Here is a 24592-nt window from a genome sequence, read left to right on the forward strand (position 1 = left end):
TGGTTATAAAGATGCGGAAATTTCTTACCTCAAAGTAAAATACTTAAATAAGAAATGACATATGTCAATTCTACTCATAGTTCAATGGCCAGAACAAGTTACATTACAGTGCCTAATTGTAAGGGGTCTGCAGACTGTAAAGGAACACATGGGATATTTTATGTAATTAACCCTCCTCAATTTATTTCTTAATAGATGTCCCTCAGTTTTGTATTTAGCAGTGTTTTCTCAAAGTTCAGGGTATAAAGAAATGCATCCTTCCTTTTTTCAAGTATTAATAAATCTGTAATAGTTACTAGCCTTTAGACTTCAGACTTAGGTTCACTCAAAATATAACTTATGTGTTCTATAATAAAAGTTAATTTCTATTTTGAATCCTTAATCAGCCAAGTGGCAAAACAAAATCTCAGCCAATCTAATACTTCTTCTCCCATTCACCTAGAGTTTCTTCTAAATTTAGGGGATGGCAAAGTGCCCATATTTCAGGAAGGAGAGTGAGGCACCTGGGCCCTAGTCATTTGCATGTTCCTGTGTGGTGACTGATGAGATGAGCATCACCTATTCTATTAGCTGGTCCATCTGCATGAGTACAAGAAGCTTCTATTTCCTAAAGACAAGACTCTCAAAGCACTGTGTTCTCTCTCAGTTACTGCTGTGCCAGTGTGAGCCTCATATTCTGCTCTGAATGTGTCAAAGATGGGGTGCTGGCAAGGGGATGTAAAACATCAGGGCTCAGATTCTTTTCTCAGAGTCCCAATAGTGACTGGTTTTTCTCCCTTGATAGGGAGGATAGGAAGTGTAGAAATTGGCTGATTGCATATTCTCCCAAATGTTACGATGTACAGGTTTTGAAATCAAGAGGCTAAAATTTGACTTTTCTAAAACTTGTCTTCTGTTTTAATAACTCTCAGCTGAAGCTATAATCCCACTGACTGAGTAGAGGCAAAAATGAGGAAAAAAGTTGAAAAATACATACCTTTCATCAAAATATCATTCTATGAAAAAGATACGTGTATATGTTTGTGTATGTAAATATGTGTTTGTGTGTGTGTGTGTATTTGTTGTTGTTGTTCACATTGAAAGAGATAATGGTGCCTACTAAACTAATAAGTCCTTTCTTGGAGAAATTGCCAAACCTGCTGACCAACTACTCAGGTTTCCTGTGTGTAAGGTGGTCATATTCTGCACCATGCAACTATATTATCTAATAAAACCTGACTATCCAGTGTTTATTTGCAATCCCAGAGCCAAAATTCTTCTTTAATAGTATGCATCCCAATCATATTCTTAACTTAGTATTTTACCTGGAGGCTTAGGTGTTCCCAGAAATACATTCTTTAAATGTATTTTAGAGGGGTGGTGATGGGATAGGGGATTATTATTTGTATGGTCATTTGTTGGTTAGCTGTGGCTTTAGAAGAGCCATTTTATCTGTCATTAGAGGAAGGTGACTCACTAGTTGTGAATGTAATTCCCGCTCTTTCTACATACAGTTTCCAAGAAGGAAGTCTTGCCACTGTGTTTCTAATGAGTCACTTTTTAATCATGCTGCCCATCAAGTGAAGATAGATGAATAGATTATTTTTTCGTTTTTGTGGATAGTTTTTCAACCCAATAAGCACTTCTTCTTGAGACATTAATCCACTTTATGAGAGAGAACAGGACCAGGATAGTGGAGGGCTTATGTTTTGGGAGGCGGTTGGAGTGGGTGGGGGGTAATGAGAGAGTTTCCTGACTGGGAAATGGGAAGGAGTGGAAAGGAGAAAAGAAGTACAAGTTCCACAGAGTAGAGGCCCCCTGAATATGTAGGTTCATAGAAAGAGAAGGCTCTGTGGGTCCCTGTAAAGACTTAGCACTCAATTTCGCTGTTTCAAGGATCTTGGTGTCTCTCACAACTAAGCCAGGCAAAGAGGAAGTTCATCTTCCACGGGAGCCACAGCCATCATAAAATGTTAGAGTGGAATGAGCAGTGAAAGAGTGGAACAAGCAGTGGAAGAGTAAAGTTTAATAGTGACAACGTATAATCCCTAGACGATCTCTTTACTTTTAATAGACTTTTAATTTTAGAATAGTTTTAGATATAGAGAAAAGTTTCAAAGATAGTACAGAGAGGTCCTGTTCATCTCACACCCATTTTCCATTATTATACCTTCTTACATTAGTATGGTACGAACATTACATTCATGAACCAATGTTAGTCCATTATCATTAACTAAGTTCCTACTTTACTGAAGTTTCCTTGGCTTTTACCTAATAGTTTTTACTCTTGCAGGATCCCACCAGTGTACCATACTACATTTACTGGACATGTCTCTTTAGGTTCCTTTTCGCTGTGGCAGTTTCTCAGATTGTCCTTGTTTTTGATGACCTTTGAGTAGTACTGGTCAGATATTTTGTAGAATCCCTTAATTAGATTTGTCTGGTATTTCTTAATGATTAGATTGGCTACAGATTTTTAGGAGGAAGACTTCAGAAGGAAAGTTCCATTTTTATCCCATCATAATACAAGTGTGTGATAGCAATATGACTTATCACTGTTGATATTAAATTTGTTCACCTGGCTGAGATATTGTTTGTCAGGTTTCTCCACTGTAAAATTACTCTTTTCTTCTCCTTATTTTCATAGTGTATTTTTTAGAATGAAGTCCCTTATGAGAAAACCACATATAATTATTAGAAATAAGAAAGATCAGTGGGGCACAGTGGCTCACGCCTGTAATCCTAGCATTTAGGGAGGCCAAGATGGGTGGATTGCCTGAGCTCAGGAGTTCAAGACCAGCCTGGGCAACATGGCGAAACCCCGCCTCCACTAAAAATAGAAAAAAATTAGCTGGACGTGGTGGTGTGTGCCTGTAATCCCAGCTACTCGGGAGGCTGAGGCAGGAGAATCACCTGAAGCCAGGAGGTGGAGGTTGCAGTGAGCCAAGATCATGCCATTTTAGTCCAGCTTGGGTGACAGAGTGACACTGTCTTAAAAAAAGAAAAAAATAATAAGAAAGGTCTGTGGTGGTAGGAAGGAGTGACCAGATTGGAGAATAATATAAAATAAGTAGAGTTTGATTTATGCTTTGAAAAAAAGGTAGGGTTTGGATAGGTAGTAGGGACAGAGGATGGGGAGTTATGCTCCCCCTCCTTATAGCCAAGTACCTACATAGATTATTTGGAATTCTGCATGAAAGCTCTGTTTATTCTCTGTTATTTATTTACTTATTCAGTTATTTATTTGTATTAATATGGACTGATGGATGTTTATTTTATACTTTGAGTTATAATCCACACTACTTTTTTTTTTTATTGTTGCTTAAATTTTTCTAGCATTTGACATTGAGAGCTTTTTCATTTGGCTCCAATGTCCCTTTGATATGCCCCCTTCACTCATCATTATGTGTCTGTGTTTGTGTCTCTGTGTGTGTATGTGTGTTTTAACACTTCCTTACTTTTTGGCACTACAATATGCCCTAAGTTTATCTTGTTTATTCCCAGCCTCAGTTTTGGAATCAACCATTTTCCCAGGGTAACTTGCTTCCTTCAATTGGAGAAAAGTACATTAGAAACCAAGATCTGGGCACTAGGTGTGCTTATTGCTACTGGAGTGTCATTTTTCTAGGTCTTCTCAGCTGACAGAGCAAAAAAAAATTTATGTATACTAACCCTTGTATGTACACTTATCTGTAAATATTTCCATAATCCACCTGTAATATATAGAGGAAATTAAATAATATGCTAAATTAAACATGAGTTCATACTAATGTCTCCAACTTTAACCCATTGCCACATTGAGCATTCTAACCACCCCTAGTGTTTTTGTAACTTCCCACTCCAACAGTGAGAAACCTGGCTCCCACCATCCATTTACTTAATTCTTCAGTTCCAGTGTACATATATGGTAGTATCAGAATTGTTAAGCCATAACCCTGTGGGAAGCAACTTTGTCAACTACACTATATTGTTTAGGTACCGTGTCTTTTGTCTCTAGCTTTGTGGACTCCACGAACTTCAGAAGTTGCTTCCATTAGTACCTTTTTCCCTACTTTCTTCAGTGAGGTTATTTCATTCACTTGTAGTACAGTTAGATTCTTCTGTCACACATTGCCTTCCATCATGGGATTTCTTAATCTCCTAAATGATTTTGTTTTAATTTACATGTGTTAAGCTTTACTGTTGGGGCTATAAAGTTCTATGGGTTTTGACAATTTAATTGTCGTGTATCCACCAGTATAATATCATACAGAAAAGTTTCTTGACCAAAATATCCTCTGTATTTTATCTATTTAAACCTGCCTTCTCCTGGAACCCTTGGCAACCACCGGTCTGTTCACTGAATCTGTAGTTTTGCCCTTTCCGAATGTCGTATACATTGAACTATAAGTTATGTAGCCTTTCAGACTAACTGCTTTCACTTACTAACATGCATGTAAGGTTCATGCATATTTTTGCATAACTTGATAGCTCCTTCCTTCTTATCACTAAATAGTATTCTATTGTTTGGATAGACAACAGTTTGTTTAACCTTTCACCTACCAAAAGACATCTTGGTTGCTTTCAGTTTTTGGCTATTATATGTAAGACTTCTAAAAACTCATGTGCAGATTTGATTTGCAGCTTTATCATTTAATTTTTTAAAATTTAGATATAATTTACATATCATAATATTCATCTTTTTAAAATATATGTTTCAGTGTTTCTTAGTACATTCACAATATTGTGCAGCCATCACCACCATTTAATTCAAGAATATTTTCAGCACCCCAAAACCATGTACCCAACAATTATTTCCCATTCTCCCTTGCCTCCGACCCACTAATCTACTTTCTGTCTCTATAGCTTTGCCTATCTGGACATTTCCTACAAATGGAATCATATGATACATTACCTTTTGTGTCTGGCTTCTTTAACTTAACATAGCGTTGTCAAGGTTCATCCATGTTGTAAACATGTGTCAATCATTCCACTTTATGTCTGCATATTATTCCTTTATATGGATATACCACACTTCATCTTTTCATCAGTTGTTGGACATTTGAATTGTTTCCACTTTTGGCTATTAAGAATAATGCTGCTATAATCATTTATGTACACATTTTTGCATAAACATATGTTTTCATTTCTCATGGATATATATCTATGACTGTAATTGCTGGGTCATACGGTAACTCTTTGCTTAACTCTTTGAATAGTTCCCCAACTATTTTTGAAAGCAGCAGTACTATTTTACATTCCCTCCATCAATGTTTCAGAGTTTCAATTTTGCCACCTCCTCACTAACACTTGTTATTGTCCATCTTTTTTATTATAGCCATGTAATGGGTGTGATTTGATATCTCAAGATTTTGATTTGCATTTCTCTAATGACTAATGATCATGTGCTTCACATGCAGGTTTCTGTATGTTCATGTTTTCAAATAAGTTTGGTAAGTACCTAGAAGCACTATTGTTAGATTATGTGTTAAGATTATGTTCTCTTCATTTTTAGTCAATCAAATAAATGTAATCATCTAAAACAACCAATATTTGTGAACTCTTATCTGTTACAAACCATGATAGCTACCTAGTTGTTAGCCAGAGAGGAAATAGAAAACTCATTTTGCTCTATGTTATTCTTCCCTGAGTGCAAATGATTATTGCACCTTCTAGGGGAGATGACAAGGTGCTGGGGTACTTTCAGGTGTCACAATGATCATGTGTGCCACAAGCATTTAGTGTCTGAGGATGAATCAATATTGTGCAGTGTGTGAAAGAGTCTTGCACAATTAAGAAATGTTCTATTCCTAATGTCACTGAACATCCCAGATGAAATTAATAGACAAATGTAGGAGTCAACAGAAACCGAAAGACAGAAAAGATAAAGGGTAGAGTTCAAAATTTGTAAGTGAAAAAACAAGTATGGAAAGGAAATAGTGGTTAACTGACAACTTTCTGGGACTGATAAGATCTCCTTCCTAGAAATATTTTGAGACTTAAATAATCTCTGGGACCTATATATGTCACAGTCTTTGAGATTGCTGTTTTTCTTATTTATATTTTGCATCTTCATCCTGACTAACATTATTTAGATTACCTTACTGAGTGGCCTTTGCAGTCAAAAGATGCTAACCAGCACACTTTTTTTTTTTCCTATAAAGGTATGGACAGGGTAGAATTTGAAGGAGGTGTTAAAGTTCCCACTTTACTTTGAAGTTATTCATTATAAGCTGTTAGAACTAATATTTGCATTGTAGTTAAAAAATGACAAGTAATTGTGGTATCTTTAAACATTAACCTGGCAAGCTCATTATTTGAGATTCTTTGATTAATTATTTTTCTTTGTGATGCTAATGAATTGCTTTCTGAGGTCACATAAAATTATGAAATTGAAGCTAACATAAAATCAAATATTTGGGTAGGAGAAAGAAGCAAGTGCTTTGCATCCTTATTCCAAGTATGTGGGATAGTGTTCTAAAGTATTATTCAGCATTATAAACCAGGAATTAACACAGAAAAAGAATGAAAATTTCTTAATTTAATTCCCATTGGTAGGATATTGTGGTGAAGTGGAACTTTGTCAAAAAAAAAAAAAACCAAAAAACCCAAGTCACACTCTGTACATACCAAAGTGTTTAATTTCCATTTAGTTGATTTTTGCATGTTACCAAAATGCTAAATTCATTTTCCCCCAACAATTAAAGAATAGAATACATTGTTCTCTATTTCTCGCAGCCAACTCAGTAAGTAGTGATTAAGCCTTCTGGCAGTCTGTTCCGTTCATGGCCCCCAGTGAACAAGTTTCCTGGTATTCATCCCCTTGTATAATTCTTCCCCATCGAATCTGGGCTGGACCAATGACGCGCTTAATCAAAAGAACATGTCAGAGTGCCAGTTCCAGGCCCAAGCTTTAAAAGGTCTGGAAGTTTTCACTTTTGCACTCATAGGAGCCCTGAGCCTCCAGGCAGAAATACAGCTATGCTTCTGGAAATGGCATGTGAGAAGCACCAAGCAGAATGAGAGGACATGTGACTACATGAAAAAAGAAAGATGCCTAGCTCTCTCAACTTCCCCACCTGCCCACAGCAGAGTTACTGGTTGAATTCACCAACAGAAGTGACCAGCAGCAAGACAAGCAGAAGAATCAGTTGCTGAGTCCAGCACAGACTGCAAAATTGTAAACAAATTAAATAGTTGTTGTTTCAAGCCAGTAAGTTTGAGAATTTAGTTTTGAAGCAATGAAAAAACCAAGGCACCTACTGTATATCCAGCACTACATAATTTGCCAAGGAAGCACAAAAAATAGAAAATGAAGGAGTGATGCACGTTTGACTTCCAGTTGTTGAGCTGGATTATCGTTTGACTTCCAGTTGTTGAGCTGGATTATGGTATACATCTTTTCTTTTTTTCTTTCTTTCTTTCTTTTTTTTTTTTTTTAGACGGAGTCTCTCTCTGTCGCCAGGCTGGAGTGCAGTGGCATGATCTCGGCTCACTGCAACCTTTGCCTCCCGGGTTCAAGCGATTCTCCTGCCTCAGCCTCCCAAGTAGCTGGGACTACAGGTGCGTGCCACCACGCCCAGCTAGTTTTTGTGGGTTTTGTTTTTTTTTTAGTACAGACGGTGGGGGGGTCCACCATGTTGGCTAGGATGGTCTCTATCTCTTGACCTGATGATACGCCCACCTCGGCCTCCCAAAGTGCTGGGATTACAGGTATACATCTTTTCATAAGAATTTTGGAAATTATGTTTTTATCAGTAATATGTTTCAGCTACATTTCAGATTATCCAAAATACGGCTGGAATATTAATTATATTAGCATTTTTTAGGCAAATGAATTCTTCAACTTCCAACAAGTAACTTATCACTGAACTTTGGGAACATATTAATTTACTAGGTGTTACTGGTATCATGACATGCAATCTTTCAAGGAATAATTTCCAATTATTACAATAAGTCAAGCAAGAAAGAAATTTGGACTTACCTGTGTGGTACAAGAAAGATGCAACATACTCAGTTTCAGGAACTGATAGGAAGGAAATGGTCAGAATGAGCCAGGCATAAAAGAACAACACAAACATTCTTTTAACAACACAAACACGGAGGAAGCCGCCATGTTAGAAGGGTACGTAGGATTTGGTTTATAATCACACTGGATGGTGAAAAGGATTTTTATGAAATTACTCAAAGATAACAAGGAAATTACATGGTTAGGTCACGTTTTAGAATTATGAATTTGGCAGCAATTCGTAGTAGAAGAGGGAAAGATTCGACAAAATCTTTAAAAGACTTACTGACATCCAGTATTTTCAGTAGCTTTCTCCAGTATTCAAAAGAGATTTTTTTTAGTTCACATTTTATATTTTCAAATGTAAAATAATTAAATAAATGGCAGTAAGTACACTTGTTTTGCAGTTTAGTCAAATGCTTTCATATGATGTCATAATAATATCAAATTTTCTTGACCAAAAATCAAATTATTTAATCAAATAACTTTGATGATCCCTTGAGCTCATCCATGATATATTAAATAAAGAGATGTATAGTTTTTTACTTGCATGACCTTTGATATCCTGAAAAACATTTTATAATGACTTTCCTTAGCAATAGTTTTGTGAATGTATATGTTTATATGTTTTTCTCTTTTCAATTTTTTATTCTGAGCATGATTTTTAATATTTTGCCAAGAGAGTAAATAGCAGAGCATTATCTTATGTATTTAGCTGTATTTCCTTGTGAGGAGAAAAGATTTTTCAGAAAAAAAAATCAGTTGGGTACTAAAGAAATAATTGAGTCAGGATGAAAAAGAAAATGAAAAAATCCTCCCCAATTCTTATTTTAGCCCTAAATTTCTTTTAGAGTATCTTATGTCAATGTACTTCATATTGTTATTTGCAGGTGCATAGACTGTATCACAAGAACTAAGGGAAAATATCTTTTTGGGATTTACTACCACTGTAGGCTTTGTAAGCAAATAATTTGTTTATACAGAAATATATTATCCAATGGTCTGACACCGTGCCTAGTAAACAGTTATGGCCAGAGTTAGTGCGAGAAAAGCAGATCCATAAAGTCGGTTCAACTTATATTTCTAGGAGGATGAGCTGGGTTTGGATTCCTTCTAACATGTAACTTGGATATATTGTTCTGTAAAACTTTACTCAAATTGGGGGGAAGTCTTTCCAAATTAGGTAAAGTGTTTTAAAAGGCTTAGTGCTTAAACTTCATGAAATGGTCTCAGTGCTGATCTATGATTTAGTGGCATATGATAACCACTTCAGGCATTTTCTATGGCCAGAATTAATGTTATATGTGCTTCTGTGATTTGTAGTGTTACGTCATATCACTGGATTACAGGTAATCCATTTTCCATTGAAATATGTAGTCATGACCCACCGCAGTGGCTCATGTGTGTAATGCCAGCTCTTTGGAAGGCCGAAGCGAGTGGATTGCTTGAGCTCAGGAGTATGAAACCAACCTGGCCAACATGGCGAAACCCTATCTCTACTAAAAAATTTAAAAATAATTAGCCAGGCATGGTGGCGCGTACCTGTGGTCTCGGCTACTCCGGAGTCTGAGGTGCAAGAATCACTTGTTCCTGGGAGGCGTGATTACAATGAGCCTCGATCATGCCACTGCACTCCAGCCTAGGTGATAGTGTAAGACTCTGTTTCAAAAAAAAAAAAAAGAAAGAAAGAAAAAAGGAAAAAAGAAAAAAAAAGACAGAAAAGAAAACAAAAAATAGAAAAGAAATAAGTAGCCACAAACTTCAACTGAGTAAAGAATGAATCAAATAAGAAGCATGGTGAATGTTTCTGAAATGCAAAGTCTGTATTTATTTTTAGGTTTGTATACATTAGACTCTATTATAAAATATGGAAATTATTTTAAAATCCAGAGATGCTGCATGTTTTTGAAAAGCATTACTCTAAATGGTATAATTTAGGTTTGAAGTATTGTTTGTGACAAAATATTAAAGGTAGTTTTTGATTTGAAATATTTAAATTAGAGCTGTCTGTAGATTAATTTCAAAATTAAAACTCATAATCAGATGTTAATTCTAATTCTTTTTAGTGTCATATAAGTGTAAAATTGTATTTTTATCTCTAAGTTAGAATAATGAACTGTGAATCTAAGATTTGAAAAACAGTGTACTAATGAACTTATAATTCCTTGGTGCATATGTTGGGGGGGTCCTTTTTCAAAGCGTATCTGAAAGTATAAAGAATCTCTTTTTAGTGTTTGATTAGCAGCAAAATTAGTGGGCTAGAAACATTATTCATAATATAATAGAGATGTAGGAAAGTTGGGAACTCTCCAATTGGATATTTGGAAACAGGGACAACTTAATTGTTCTGAGGTTGAGAGACAAATTACTGATTACATTTTCTCAGTAAAGGGTTCTTTTTAAAATTAAAACTAAATTTGTTTATATATTTTACTAAGAAAATGCTCATCTCCTCCTGCATAATGGTTGGCACATAGTAGGTGCTCAATAAATATTTTTAAATTAATTCTAAGTGCAATATGTCCATTAATTTTAAGTCTATTGGGCATGCTGCTTATTTGAACTTGGTGAAAATTATGGCTTCCAGTTTTTCTATTTTATGGATTAGACACAGTCGGAAGGTATGAATGTTAATGCCATTTTTGGTGATTTTATTTTGAAATAAAAATAGATAAATAATAAAAATTAAATTTAAAATTTAAATTCTAAATTTGTGATTTACGATATTTTGACTCAACATTTCTATTTCTAGTGTACAAATTATATCTGATTCCTGGGAAATATTAAGGGTAATTTGTTGTATATCGAATGCTTTTATCTTTTTTATAGTACCCCTTAAACGTGGTTTTTGAATGTAAACCTTAACAATAGAAGAAAGAATGAAAGTGCCTACTTATTAAATTAAATATTTAGAGGGGTATTTCTTAAGCTAATCCTCTCAAACTGAAGGTAAGAATTTTCTAGGCAGCATAAGAAATTATGCTAAAATGAGTTCCTTCTGTGCATGTGAGCAGGTATATATTTACATTAGTGATGTGTATCTTTTACAATAAATGGGAAAAATAAATACTTCTTGTAGTTGAGTGGAAACTTCATTGCCCCAAGTTGTGTATGTATTAGATAAAAGAATGTTTTAAATATTCAAACTCAGTATTATAGTTATAGGCATTAAGGACATTCTTCCACTGTATGGAAGAAGCATGCTTATGCAAGCCTGGAGTCGGGAAGGGAAAAATAGGATCAAGGATGACTAAGGATATAAGTAAGGATAGCCATGAACTAACTAACCGCAAGTATGAAAACACTTTTATTATTCACTGGACAAGAAAATTACAGAACCAGGCATTTGGAAAATCTTCACATACTGACGTGTGGTTTCAGTTTAAGAGGTGCTGCTAAATAGAGACAGAAACAAGCTCAAATATTCCCAAATGATGCTTGCATCTGAAAGAAGGGGCAGATATGTCAAGCTTTATTCTAATCTACCACTAAATCTGTCTGATCTCATCATCAACAAGTATTTATTAATAATCTAACATTTATGTGCATACAATACTATGTTAAATGACAAGAAGACAGAGTATCATTAAGTATACTGTACAGCAATCTTAAGTTGTATAGTCTTATTACAAAGCCAGTCATCACCCATAGAGAGTAAACTCTGGTATCATCTGCTATGTTCCAAATATGTGTAAACAAAAACAAAAATGCTATATTCAGCTATTATATAAGGTGAAATATGATAATTGTTCAAAGAAAGTAGCATTGGAACCTAAAGGTGGAGAAATTAAAATTGGGGAAGAAGTCAGATTTTAACAGTCTAAGATTTGATGTAATGGATATAATGAAGTAAAGGCACTAATATTAGAAAGATGGAATAAGATGATGGAGTTTCCCTGACTGAGTATACAACAGTATAGTGATACAGTTTCAAATATTGGACTAAAGGATTCTAATTATGTTAAATAATCCTGTAAAACTCTCAAAAGAGATGTTGAGTTTCAGGAAGGAAACTCTGATAGAGGGCAGTGAAAAGAATGGAGTGAAGGTGTGGGAGACAAGTTGGAAAGTTTTAATAATCCAGGTGATCGTTTTAAGACTGTGAAATAGGACAAGAACAGAATGAATGGAAAGCAAGAAGTAGATAATGTTGCAGAGACTGAAATAAAAATATTGCACATACAAATAGATGTTTGAACAGATAAAATTGGTAAAGATCTTAGTAACTAGTATTCGTTACAGGTTTTTACATCTATATTCATGAATAATATTGTCTGAAATTTGATTTCTTTTAATGTCTTGTCTGGTGTAGGTGCAGGATAATGCCAAACTAATACTGAGTTTAAATGTCTTTCTATCTCATGTTTCCTGCAAGGATTTGTGTAGAATTGTTACTATTTCTTCATTGAATATTCAGTAGAATTCACTAATAGAATTCAATTCTTTAATAGATATAGAACTACTTCTTGAGTGAGCTTTGGAGGTTTCTGTCTTTCGAGGAATTTGTCCATTTCATAGATTTATCAAAACTATTGGCAACAGTTTTTCATAATATTTTTTCTTCTTCCTTTATTTTCATGGCCTTTGCCATTATATTCTCTATTTCTGACGTTGGTGATTTGTGTGTTTGTTCTATTTTTTTCTTGAACAGTTTGGCAAGAAGTTTATTAGTTTTATGGATCTCATGAAATAATTAGCTTTCAATTTCACTGACTTTCCTCTATTGGTTTTGTGTTTCCTATTTCAATGATTTCTGATTTTATCTGTATTGTTTCCTTTCTTTTGCTTTCTTTGAATTGAAATTGTACCTCTTTTTGTATATTGTTAAGGTGGAAATTTATAACATTAATTTGAGACCTTTCAGTTTTAATAAAAAACATTTGTTAATTTCCTTTTTTTTTTTTTTTTTTTTGAGACGGAGTCTCACTCTGTTGCCCAGGCTGGAGTGCAGTGGTGCAATCTCGGCTCACTGCAAACCTGCCTCCCGGGTTCATGCCATTCTCCTGCCTCAGCCTCCCGAGTAGCTGGGACTACAGGCACTTGCCACCACACCTGGCTAATTTTTTCTATTTTTTGGTAGAGATGGGGTTTCACTCTGTTAGCCAGGATGGTCTCGATCTCCTGACCTCGTAATTCGCCTGCCTCGGCCTCCCAAAGTGCTGGGATTACAGGCGTGAGCCACCACGCCTGACCTAATTTCCTTTTAACAACTGTATTAGCTGCACCCTGAAAATTTTGATGTATTTGTTTTCTAAAGTTCGTAATTTCAAAATAGTTTTGGTTCCCATTTAATCACTATGAAAATTATTTGGCCTTGGTAGGGAAGATATAATTATTATATAGATTACAACATTCTAGAAATGAAGATTCAGGCAAATCAAATACTCAGATCTGGATTTTCAAACCAGATAATTTGCTTCTAAGTATCTTGCTCTTCACACTATACCACATGGCTTCGTGGGCTACTTTACAAGTTCTCAAGTGTGGAAGACTTGAAGAAAGTTGAATATATAAGCCAAAGTTTTGAATACAGAAAGAGAAACAGATTTTTTTTTTTTTGGAGGGGAGGTTAGTTGTTTTATCCTATGGTGAGCTGGAGCTATTGATGTGAGAAATAAAAGGGCTGTCTGGTTAAATGCTCATACCTTGAAACATCATGAAATCTGCTCTTAGAAGAAAGGCACTTCCCATTTTCTATTTCTTAGCTACCGTTAATTGAATTGGACTAAATATTGTTTCGTTTACCTCCCACCTACAGCTTTCCATATTCAGGTACAGACTTCAGTTCTAAAGAAGCGCACAATTAGAAATAGGATCTTGGAGATGGCACAGTGGTTTTCAGATGTATAAAATCTGTGAGTATGTCCTAACAGAAAGTTGTGGAACCCAGAAAAACTCTGGTCAGTATGCATCCTAGTCAATTACATGTTATACAAAGATATTTACATTATTATGGAGTATCAGAGTATCAATCAAGAGCATAAAAAAATGTCCTCTCAAAGGAGGAAGGGAACAGGCAAAACTTGATAGAAAGTGAAATGTATGGGAAATATACATGTATTATCCTCCCTGTCAAATTTACGTCTGAAAAGGTTTTCCAAAATCACTGTTGGAAAATGTGCTGGGACAAAATGGTTTGCTCGCCATCTTAACTGACACACTGTAAGTGTAATTAGTTATTGTCTTCTTAAGAATGAAGAAAATAAATAAAATAAAGGCCAAACTTGAATATGTGAAAACAATACAAAATAATAGAAAGGAAAGAGCTTCTGGATGACTTAGTAGAAGAATTTTGTTTCTGTAATAATTTGCTGCAGGAACCAGAAAAAAATACTATTAGAAAAAAATTAGCACTCACAAAAGTATACAAGAAAGTATTATTTTTTATAAAAGGAGGATAAAACTATGTTAAGAGAATATTCATATGAAATGGTAAGAGAGTAACTTAAAATATTAAAGGATGGTGATGAAATTTAAAATTATATTAAAAGGATGAAAATCCAAAAATCCTAATAATAATGTACAGGCTGAACTTGGAGATCAACCAGAAACAGAAGAAAAGAATATTAAAACAGTAGAAGATTTACACTATTTTTTTGTCTCTGATATTTCAGTAAAGTATAAAAACACATATGTAGAAATATGAGAGTCAGATATAATCCATAGGTCTTGTCTTCAGAAAATGTGTACAGATAAACAAGCATATACACATAGAATTCATCAATTTCCAGGGATTTAAAGAACTTCTAAATGTCATTCATATATCCCATGTTAGGTGAAAAATTCCCAATATGCAGCGGAGCTGAATAATCTAGTTTAACATTTCCAAAACCAATACTCCCGTGAACATATCATTTTACCCCAACTGGTCATGATCACTCAAATAAGTTTTGGAAATGCTAGGGTAAGTAATACTAAGCAGATTCCATTACTTCATTACTTTTCAGAACCTCTTATAGGCAATGTCTCAATATATAGCTGTTTCAAAATGTGCTTACTCTCTGCCAGGCATTGTTCTAAGTGTTTCACACTTAAATCCTCCTAACAATCCTATCAGATAAGTACTATTATTTTCTGTATTATACATAGAAACTGAGGAAAAGCAAGATTAAATAACTTGTCTGGTTCACACAGCCTGTTCATTAAGGAAGCTAGGATTTGACAGTATGGTCCAGAGTCTGTCATTTACCACTACAATAAAAACAGGAAGTAGAGCACACGGGGACCATTTAACTTTTTATTTTGAAGTGAATCTATTAATATTACATAGAAGCAGTGCTTTAGAGAGCATAGTATGGAAAGTAGTAAGGTGATTGATTAGACAGATTGAACCACATGTAAATACATATGAAACTTACACATATGCACACAGTTAAATAACTTTTAAAACTAACAACAATACAAGAACTATTTACAAAACTTGATCATCTATGAGGTAACCTAAGATGTCTCAATATATTCCAGGCAGACTTCGTACATTATATATTATTTGATAACAATGCAATGAAACTAAAAATTATTAACCGTTATTAGTTATAATTTCAGTTGCTGATGCAGGGTTTCAAAATAAAGGGTTTTAAATGAGATAGAAATTTATTTCTTTCTCACGAACAATTATTTTATAAACATAGGGCAGCTCCTTGGTGTCAGGCACCCAGGCTTCTTCTATTAATACTTGCTTATTCCACACACCTCCACCAGCCATCTCCACCCTGGGGTCCAAAGTAGCTGCTTCAGCTCCTGTCTCCTTCACGTCTGCATTTCAGGCATTAAGGTGAGGAAGACACACTTTTCCTTTCAGAGTAAGAGTTTGCACCGTTTCATCATTCCATCACTTTCACTCATACCTCCTCATGGAATTTAGTTACATGGCAAACCCAGCTACAAGAGAACCTGGGAAGTAGCACTCTTTAGGCTGGTGGTCGTGTGCTCAGCTAAAAATATGTTACCATATAAGAAGAGATTAACTGATATTGAGGTGCTGAAGCAACCAGTAGCTTCTGCTGAACAGAAAGTTTCTCTTAACTCAGATAAAAGATGAAATCAAAAGTATAATTACAGAAGGTTTAAAACTGGTAAAATATTGCCAGACCTAACTCCAAAGAAAATTGAATGCTTTAATGAATGTATATTAAACATGAAAGAATGAAAATGAATGAGTTTATCATTCAAGTTAAGGAGCTAGAAATAATTCTTCTGAGTATAAGAAAAGCAAGGAAGAATTAATAAAGATACAAATGTAGTTTAATAATTTATAAATGAAAAACAAGTTGAATTATTAAATTTGAACACGGGCTCTTCAAAAGACCATTAAAAAAGATAAACTGCAGAAAATACAAATCAATAAAAAAGATGCATATCTTTAACGTTATATATGAAAAAGAGAATATAACTACAGCTGTAAAAGAAAATTAATAATCATAAGATTAATAATCATACCAACACCTAGTACAGTGCCTGGCAGAGTACCTGACATAAGTACTAGGACCTTAATTATTACTTAATTAATTACTGAATAAACTCTGGCCTACAAAACTCTTGCCTGTAATATAGAAATCTATTACAATAACAAAATCAGCTTAAGAAAATGTTGAGATATGAACCACCAAAGCAGAGAAGAAGAAAGGAAATCAATCTTTTTCTGGCACATTCTATGTACCAGGTGTTTTACATAATTTTTGTCTTTTATTTAAGCTTTGTAACCCTGTAAGGAAGGAATACTAAATTTCAAAGCTTAGAAAGCTGTGATTTAAAAAGGTTCAGTCTCAGACAGTAAATGATTGAGTTGGTGTCTGTACTAGTCTGCCTAATCTGAATGTTGGTGTTCTTTCCTCTGCACTTTTTCATTCTTTTTTTAGACTTCTCTTTCCCAAGAAAATCCTACCAAGTTCCTTATATCCAAGTATGTCCATCTTATCTATTTTACTGGTTTAAATAATGGGAATTTGATTTGTATGAGACTTTTTTTGAAAAAGGAGTTTGATTCTCACAAAATATTTTTGAAAAATGGTTGCATCTATGTGGAAGGGAACCTATCTATGCAGAAATTTCTCTCATGTTTCAGGACAAACGGTATTGTTTCTAATCAGCTGGTCTGTTTTATCTTTCAGACATTTGTGAGCATTATAATTGACTGTGCTTTTCTCCCATCTTGGCTGGTGGGAAGATAAAAAAGTGGAGCCCAGTTTATTTCTAAAACCGTGTAACACAATATCCCATGTATGTTTTTTGTGCTAATATTAGCTCTGATTTTATTTTCCCCCTACATGTTTTATTTGACGTTTTGCGTCTTTATTTTATCCATGATATTCTGAATATTTTGTATGTCATTTAAAAGTGAATGTGTATAAAAATATATAAAACTGATAAACAATTTTCCTAATCACTCTCTTATTTTTGAATATTTAGTTGCTTTCATTATACTTTTCTGCTTTTCTAACATAGTTTACTAGTTTGCTTTGGCACTAGCAATGTTTGAAATTGCCAGTTTTACCACTGACACATTTATGGTGGATACTATCATAACCCATATTTACTTTAATATTAGTAATAATAGGATTTTATTATAGAAAGAGAAGAAAATCAGGAATGGGAAGGGAAAGTATAAAGAATTCATTTGATCACAGAGTAAACACCAAGAATGGTGGTGAGCAAATCAAATCACGGTCGAAAAGGATATGGCAAACTCAGGCTTGATTTGTTCTGAGAGTATCAAAGTATAAGCTAGTAGATTGGAACAGAGTCAGCAACAATTTCAAGATGGTAGTAATTCCTGTGGTAAGGTAGGTGGTACCATCAAGATTTCAAGGCACTGTTTTTCCGTTTAAAGCAAAATTCAGCTAATTGCTAGCAGTACAGATCACAGTACAGTGTCTAGTCCAGAGTCTAGCAGTCATCAGAGCTGATTTGATCGGAAAAAAAATCCTTATTTTCATTCTCATTTTTGATAAGCTCATCAGCCTAGCAGGTTCTTAAATATTTAGTTATTAAATTTACCTCCTCATTAAAACTTTTTAATAAATTATCCAACTAGCTATTGAGAGATCAGTATTTTAATTATTAGCTTCTATGACCTCTTTGTATAGTTATGTACAATATCCATATACAGATATTCACCCTTTTTACTTTTGTTGAAAATATTTTCCTGGTTTTTTATTTAAATATATGTGTACATTTACAACTTGGAGAACTTGTGTTAGATTTTAAGTGTTTCCTTTTGAATGTATTGATCACCTTGAGAGATATTTCATCAGATGTAATTCAGTTATTGGCATGGTGGAATGCCTTGCAATCGACCAACATTCCTGTTGAGAACAGTAAACAGTGATTTTTTTTAAGTGCATATGAACTCTGCATTTTCTGCTCAATTTTTTTATAAACCTAAAATTGCTCTAAAATAAAGTTTATTAATTAAAAATATACAAGTGTTCTATGGTCTGAATGTTTGTGTCCTCATCAAAATTTTTATGTTGAGGTCCTCACCCAAAAGGTGATGGTGTTAGGAGATGAGGCCTTTTGTGAGGTGATTGGGTCTTGAGGGCAGAACCCTCATGAATGAGATTAGTACCCTTATCAAATAGACCCACGGAAGGTCCTTCTTTCTTTCCACCATGTGAAGACATAGTGAAAAGACACTGTCTATAAGCCAGACACCTTTTTCCTTGGTCATGGACTTCCCAGACTCCAGTATTGTGAAAAATAAATTTTTGTTGTTTATAAACCACTCAGTCTGTGGTATTTTGCTATAGCAGCCTGGAGGCACTGGTGAACTGCAAGCATTAATAGGACTAGGGAGACTCAAGATTTTGGATGGAGACAAAGTTAAGAGTGGTCAGCTCTTAGACTGATCATAGTTTTTTCCTGAGGATATTTGCCAATTCTGGTTTCAGGATAAGCAGCTGATAATCCAGGCTTTCCTCCTGCAGCAGAACAAACTCCAGGGACAGAGAAAAGAGCAGAGCTTTGGTAGACTCCAAGGCTTAAATATGAAATTTGAGACCTGTGGGGATAAGATCCTGGCAAGAAGGGAGGGATAGAATGACACTGACACTTGACAAATTTTCCTCACCGGATATTTGCCATTTTCTGAAGCTACACAGGTGACAGCCAAGAAGCTGAACAGCTTCTGAAAAACAGATGGGAGATTTCTGCACTCTTGCCTAATTGAGTAAACAACAACAACAACAAATCATCTCACAGCCTACCAGAGAGAATAATCTAAGTGAGTAAACTAAGTTTTACTACAAAAGTTGTAGGTGGGTACACTGAATGAGAACAAGCCAGAAGTAGAAAAAAAAAATCATATCAAAGCTGTAACTGATCCTAACTTAGCTCAGCCCCTGATTAAATCAAGCCCTCACTTTACTCACTCTGTCTTCCTGGCCAAAAAAGAAAAAAAAAAAAAGGTAAAGTTGAACCCTCTCTGCAAGAAGATAATATCATATGCAGAAGCCAGAGTGACAAAAATTTATGAATGACAAACATTCAGTTGTAAATTACCAGACAGGCAAAAACAAGGATACGTGAATTTTTAAAATAAGATTAAAAACTGAAAGAAAGAATAACAGATGATAAATACATTAGAAATTAACAGGCAAGAACGTCTAAGTAAATATAATTAATATATTAAAAGAAATAGAGGAAAAGAGAAAACAGATGAAAAAATTGAGAATTTCACCAGCAAATTAGAATATGTAAACATAAATAAATAATAATTTTAGAACTGAGAAATATAATAATTGAAATGAAAAACTTCAAAGATGTGTCTAAAAGAAGACTAGACAGTGGAACAGAGGATAATAAACTGGAAAATGAGTTAATGAAATCAGGCAAACTGAGGTACAGAAAAAATGAAAATACAGAAAAGCAGAAGAGAAATGTAAGACAGTGTAAAGATCTAATAAGCATATAATTGGATCTCATAAGAAAAATACAGAGAGAATGGGATAGGAATACACAATTGCCACAAATGTTCCAAAAATGATGGAACACATCAACTGTTGAGTTCAGAAGTTCTGGTAGACCTGAGAAGGATAGATACAATAGTAAAGCTGCTTCATATAAAAACAAAAATACAATCATACAAATAGTCACAATAATAAAAACATTGCTTTAAAAGAGCATCAATACATTCATAAAAGAAACAATAAAACCAAAAGACAATGAAACAATATCCAACTGATCAAAGAGAATCCTATTCCCAGAGAAAATACCTTTTGAAAATTAAGACGAAATACAAATTTTCACATAAACAAATGGTGAGAGAATTTGTTCCTAGCTGAACTAAACTAAAAAAAAAAAAAAAATCCAATAGAAGCAAAATTATCTCAAAGGAAAAAAATGAAGAAGAAAATGAATAAAAGAAGGATAAGTATACAAGTAAATATAAATGAATATTCATCTTAGATAACAATCATGCTTATGGCTTGGGGGCTTTACAATGTATACAGAATTATAATGTATCATAATAACACAAAAGGCAGAAGTGGAATAAACTGAGTCAAACTATTCCAAGATCCTTACATCGTCTGGGCAGTGAGAAAGTAATAACTTATATTCAAATACTCATGTTTTAATAATTATCCACAATAAGACAAAAAAAGAAATATATAACTAACAACGTAGTAGAGGGAAAATGGAATCGTGAAAAATAATTGATTAATTCTAAAGAAGATAAGAAAAGACACAAAAAATATAAAACAGGTAGATTATATAGAAAAACAAATAGTATGCTAATACCTATCAAAGCCCCATCAGTAATTATGTTAAATTAAAAGGGATTAAGTATTGAGTAAAAGATTAAAAAATAAAACCTAACTATGCTGTTTATTGGGAACATATCTTAAATATAAGAACACAGAAAGCCAAATTGTAAAAAGATGTGAAAAAGATATACTATAAAAACGCTACTCAAAAAGAAGCTAGGTGTTACATTAATGTGAGACAAACTAGATTTTTAAGACTAGTTAAATTTCTAGAGAAATGCTGATAAAAGGTCAAACTAAAAGAAGCATATAAAATTATAGATTTGTATATACCCAGTAACTTACCATGTTACTATAGATGGATGATAGATGGATGATAGATAGATAGATAGATAGATAGATAGATAGATAGATAGATAGATGATAGATAGATAGATAGATAGACAGACAGAGAAAAGTTGGTGGAAGAAAAAAGAGAAAGAATTCCAAAATCACTGGAAAGAATTTAACTCACCAATCTTCCTAGACAATAAAACAAAAAAAAGTAAGAATAAAGAATATCTAAACACAACAAATAACTTATTGTCATAAATTGACCAGTGCATACAAATATCATAAAATGTATAATATCTTTAAATGCATACTCAATGTATACTAAAAACTATTATTAGCAAATGTTAACTAACTGAATAATACAGAGAATATACACTTGGCCACTACTGAATTAAATTGTAAAATAATAGCATAAATAACTATAAAATCTCCAACTTTTGGAAGTTAAGCAATATACTTTTCAATAATACATGAGTGAAATAAGTCACAATGGATATAGAAAACCTTATGTGCTAGAGTATGATACAGTCAGTATATCAATACTTTTGAAATACCAAATATTGTTTCTAAAGACTTGTTTACAGCCTTAAATTCTTACAATAAAAAACAAAAAAAGCTGATTATCAACATCTAAGATTCTATCTCAAGAAGCAAAAGAAATAAACAGCACCTTACACCCAAAAAAGTGGACTGAATGAAGTAATAAAGAGCAGAAACTGATGAATTACAGTAGAAAGCAAACACACTACAGAGAAACTGAACAAAATACAAAATTACTTTCTGTTTTTGAAGATTAAAATTTCTAATCACTTACAGGGCTGATCAAGTAAAATAAGAGAAAAGCCACTTGCCAATATCAGGAACAAAATAGGTCTATAGGTCCTGTCTGTTGCACAAAGAAACACTCTTTCATGTTGACTTCGCCAGTGAATTCTTCCAAATATTAAAGAAGAAATAATGCCAATCCAGCATAAACCCATCCAGAGGGTTAAAAAATAGGTGAAACACTTTCCATTCTTTTTATGAGGCCAATATAATCTTGATGTCAAAATCTGGCAAAATACTACAAAAAATTAATATCACACATTAAATCAACCTGTTTCAGGAACACAGGTGAAAAAAGTTCCTGAACAAAATATTAGCAAATCAAATAGAACAATATATTAAAATGATGGGTTTTATTGCATGAATTGTAATGGTGTTTTACCAATAAAAAATAGATTAATATAATCGACATGAACAGAAAAGATGAATAATACATAAAATTATATCAATAGATTACAAAGTTAAATATCATTTATTTTAAAAACCCTATTAGTAAGGCAGGAACAGATGAGGTCTTCTGTTCTACATAAGAGCTTCAGATAAAGTGTCTACAGACATCATAGTTAATTGTAAATTGTTGAAAGCATTTTCAGAAACTGAAAATGAGACGAAAGTGTCTGGAGGTCTCAACTAGTGCAAAAAGGCATGATAAAAGAAGTGAAAGGGAGAAGGATGTTATAGGCAGAAATAAAGCCATCATTTATGAAATATATGATTACATATGTAGCAAATCCAAAAGAATATCTAGACAAATTATTGAGATTCATAAGTGACTATAACAAGGTCACAAAATACAAGGCCAATACACCAAAATCAATTGCTTATCTATATCGTAGCAAGAGAAAAGATAATATAAAAATTTTAAATATAACTTTTATAACAGCATAAAACAGAAGCTATTCAGAAATAATTTAATAAAATGTGTACAAACCCTGTGTCCGGGAAACTACAAAATTTTGTTGACAGAAATTATAGAAGGCATAAATAAAAGATAGAATACAACATGCTCAAGAGTTGTAAGAAATAACAGTGTATAAGATGGTCATTCTCCACAGAATGATCTATAGATTCAATGCATTCCCAATCAAAATCCCAGACAAGTTTTTATTCTGGTGGAAATTGATCATCCAATTCTAAAATTTGTATAGAAATGCCAAGATCTAAGAATAGCCAAAGCAGTCTTGTGGAAGAATAAAGCAGAAGGACTTTCATTACCAGTTATCATGTCTTATTGTCAAACTGCAGTAAATATGACAGTGTGATATTGGCAAAAAAAAAAAAGACAAATAGACAAAAGAAACAAATGAGAGTCCAAAAAGAGACCCACATTCATTTGGCCACATGACAAAGATGACATTGCAGGGCCAGAGGGAATAAATGTTGCTGATTCTGTTTAATATTCATATAGAAAAATTGCAATTTTTGACAACTACCTCATGCTATACAGAAAAGTAAATCTCAGAAGAATTGTGGGCCAAAATTTTAAAATGAAAACAAAGAGATTAAGAATATAAATAATGGATTTTTTGTTGGAAGAATCAATGATTTATTAATCAGGACACAGTCCGCACTAATTTTACATAAAGGAAAAATTATAAAATTGATAATAGAGTTAAGTGTATAAGTTTTATTACAGTAGGCTTAAGTATGTTCAATAATCAAAAACATAGAATCAAAACCAAGACACAATGGTAAAAAATATTTACACACACAGACACACATAAAACAAATACTTATATAGAATAAACTAAGAACATCTTCAAATCAATTTTTTTAAAGTATATAATCCAATGGAAAGATTGGCAAAGGACTTGAATAGGCAATTCACAAAATATGACATCCAAATGACCAATGGCTGTGATACAAGATGCTCAATTCCGGTGATCATCAAGTTAGTGAAAATTAAAACCAGATTGACATGCCTACTAACCCACTCACATAAAATGAAATATACAGATAATTCTAGTGTTGGTGAGGATGTGGTGCAACCAAAATCTTCTGTAGTGCTAGTGAGAATATGAACTGGTACAGAGAGTCTTGGGCTATAAGATAATGACCCTAACCTTGTAGACAGTGGTTAAACAGTATCTTCTGAATCTGCATATATGCATTACCAACAATTCCACTCCTTGGTATATCCAACAGAAATTAGTAATATATTCACCCTTCCTCAAAAACAAACATTCTAATGATCACAACATATACTATGAATATTCATTTTAGCAAAAAGCTGGGAACAACCCAAATATTCATCACCAGTAGAATGAGTAAATCAACTGTAGTATATCACATAATTTAATACTAGAAAGTTATGAAAATAAACAAACTATTGCTACCTGCACCAACATGGATAATACCCAAAGACATAATGTTGACTAAAAGAAACCAGACTAATAAACACTGCATGACTATATTATATAAAAATCAAAACCAGGCAAAACTTATGGATGATTTTAGAATTTGGGATAGTACCTTTGGGGTTATTAAATCCTTGAAGAGAACATGAAGAGTAATTCTGGGGTGCTGGTGATGTTCTAGTTTTTGGTCTGGAAGATGGGTACACAAGCATGTTTACTTTGTAAAAATTCATCAAGAAGGATACTTATGACTATGCTTTTATTTTATATGTTACATACATCAAAAGATTACTAAAGAATTGAAAAAAAAAATTTCTCAGAAACGTATCCCACCAAAGTCTTGATAACATACTTCATTCCACTAGTTTTAAATAATTTCAATTGTTACATAATTTTCTTTGTGTACT

The 24592-nt window shown here is 33.5% G+C and overlaps 1 long non-coding RNA gene across 4 annotated transcripts in view; it reads right to left on the reverse strand.

The window, feature by feature from the left end:
• Positions 1 to 3425: 3425 nt before the first annotated feature.
• Positions 3426 to 24592, reverse strand: part of LOC134733735 (uncharacterized) — a 41802-nt gene continuing 20635 nt past the window's right edge. Inside the window, exons 3-5 of one of the 4 annotated variants that reach the window (XR_010117354.1) lie at positions 9509 to 9625; positions 7943 to 7984; positions 3426 to 5041 (exon numbers count right to left, since the gene is read on the reverse strand). This is a non-coding gene — a long non-coding RNA (uncharacterized lncRNA). Of the gene's footprint in view, positions 5042 to 6536; positions 7985 to 9508; positions 9626 to 24592 lie in introns of those variants that run through there. The other 3 variants (XR_010117355.1, XR_010117356.1, XR_010117353.1) reach the window with 3 other exon arrangements.

The sequence above is a fragment of the Symphalangus syndactylus genome, chromosome 12 (genome assembly GCF_028878055.3).
Source record: "Symphalangus syndactylus isolate Jambi chromosome 12, NHGRI_mSymSyn1-v2.1_pri, whole genome shotgun sequence".
Taxonomy (NCBI): domain Eukaryota; kingdom Metazoa; phylum Chordata; class Mammalia; order Primates; family Hylobatidae; genus Symphalangus; species Symphalangus syndactylus.